Genomic DNA, 2,500 nt, shown 5'->3' with positions numbered 1-2,500 from the left:
ATAATTATAATAATAACCTCATAATAACTTATTTTAGAAAACAAGAGTTACAAAGTGTATTGCTACATTTAAAAGAGTACAAAATCATAGCAGCAGGTCAAATCAAATAAAAACGAATTCCAATATAAAATGAAATCCACAATCAATTAAAAAAAAAAAGGAAAAAGGGGACACGTGTTTATCTATGTTATAGGCCTGAGCACTAATATATGCTCGCTTTGAAGCTTCATAAAGATCATTAAAGGTTATATTTATTTCGCCTTGGCTTCATTAAACCACCAGCCCGAGGAGCTCGAAAACAAAAGAAGTGTTTTAAAGCACTGTTGGGAGGGCGCAAAAATCAAATTGTATCATGCATTTTATTGATAAGAGCCCCAACAAGACGCGGGAAGTGCTGGTCGAGTCGGGCCACAGTGCCCCTTGCAGCAGCAGGGGTCCAAAAGAAGAGTAAAACCGAGCAGTTTTTTGGGTTTTTTTTGTTGCTGTTTTTTTTTTTTTCTTTACAAGTAGGCCTATTTATGTGCCCTGTGTACAGCGTGGAGTATTTAGACAGAGGCCTACAGGGCCAGGCCACCAGTCCAACTGATCACAGACAATGCGGGAGGAGAAGCAGATGAATGTGCTCGTTTAGAGGCTTGTTGATGGAAAGTATTGGCCGGAGTGTCCCTCCTCACCGCGGGACTCTGGGTGACAGTTTGGGCCGGTCCTCTCGGCTCATTATCTCCTGCGCCCACTGAGGCCCCCATTCAGGCCTCCAGTCCCCCCCCCCCCCCCCCCCTCCCTCCCACCCACCCTCCCGCCCCAGCTCTCCCTCTCTCTCTCTCCCTCTCTCTCTCTCTCTCTCTCTCTCTCTCGGCAGCGTCGTTTGTCTACTCATTGAACCCGCAGTCAGGAATGCGATGGTTGTTAGGGAGCCCTCTTTCACCTCCGAAGTGCTTTATTGATGTGATGAGCCCTGACTTCTCCTACTTTTTCACATGTCAGAGGGAGTCAAGTGTAGGCCTCCATGACTTCATTTCACGCACCCCCCACCCACCACCCACCACCCACCGCCCACCGCCCACCGCCCACCACCACCCCCTTAAAAATAGAGAAGTTTTGGTCCCCCCCCCCCCTCCTCCTGGTCCATCTATGACCCCCCCCTTTCTGCATTGGTTGACTCCATATAACACACATCTATCTATCTATCTATCTATCTATCTATCTATCTATCTATAGTATCTACAATTTCTATCTATCTATGTATCTATGTATCTATGTATCTATCTATCTATCTATCTATCTATCTATCTATCTATCTATCTATCTATCTATCTATCTATCTATAGTATCTAAATTTTTTTATCTATCTATCTATCTATCTATCTATCTATCTATCTATCTATCTATCTATCTATCTATCTATCTATCTATCTATCTATCTATCTATCTATCTATCTATCTATCTATCTATCTATCTATCTATCTATCTATCTATCTATCTATCTGTCTATCTATCTATCTATCTATCTATCTATAGTATCTAAATTTTTTTATCTATGTATCTATGTATCTATCAATCTATGTATCTATCTATCTATCTATCTATCTATCTATCTATCTATCTATCTATCTATCTATCTATCTATCTATCTGTCTATCTATCTATCTATCTATCTGTCTATCTATCTATCTATCTATCTATCTATCTATCTATCTATCTATCTATCTATCTGTCTATCTATCTATCTATCTATCTTGTCTATCTATCTATCTATCTGTCTATCTATCTATCTATCTATCTATCTAGTACACACGTAGCTCCATATCACAGCCCCAACACGCAACACCAGAGGGCTTGCTTTTGGGTGCGCTGAGGTGTGTGTAATGGGCAGTCGGTTTGGGAGCGTGTGGTCATGGTTACACACTCATCTGCGTTACTTTATTTTACGCATGCTATTTTGCTGTCAGGTCGTGGGGGGGGGGGTGTGGGGGTGGGGTGTGGGGGGGGGTGACGTCGCCCTGCCTCGCAAAACGTGCTAGTAAAAAGCAAAGCAACCAGAGCATGTGTATGTTCGTGCACGTCTGTTGCTGTTGACAAGGGTGGGGCGGGGGGTGAGGTTGGGGGGGCTATTGAGTCCAAATAGTCAACAAAAGCACGTGGTCAAAGTTTGCATTGTTGAGCCCATTGTGCTTCCAAGGGCACTTGACGCAAACAAGTAAACGTGAAGTTACTGTGACGAAAGTTTGTCAAGAAATCAAGACGAGGCCTTCTTCTCTCTTAACCCCAGGGGGCTCCACAGGGGTCCGCGGAAAAATAATTCATTTCCACACTTCACCTTTATTTCATTTACAAGCTGTTAGCGCCATTAGATAGTGTACAATAACTGTTTTCATTATGGTTTCAGTCGTATGTCATAGACATGGGGGGGGTGGGGGGGGGGGTCTGCAGTAAATTATATCCAGATACAATAACAATCTTCTCAGATGGAGAGAAAATCCAAAATGAAGTCCGTGGCCT

At 42.9% G+C, this 2,500-nt stretch overlaps 1 protein-coding gene across 1 annotated transcript in view; it reads right to left on the bottom strand.

Moving 5' to 3' along the window:
• elp4 (elongator acetyltransferase complex subunit 4) overlaps positions 1-2,500 on the bottom strand; it is a 79,943-nt gene that overhangs the window by 2,330 nt on the left and 75,113 nt on the right. The gene's annotated exons all lie outside the window — the stretch shown is intronic.

The sequence above is a fragment of the Zeus faber genome (assembly GCF_960531495.2).
Source record: "Zeus faber genome assembly, chromosome: 3".
NCBI classification, from domain to species: Eukaryota; Metazoa; Chordata; class Actinopteri; order Zeiformes; family Zeidae; genus Zeus; species Zeus faber.
Note: the sequence above shows the minus strand (reverse complement) of the source record. Positions and strands in the feature narration are given on the sequence as shown.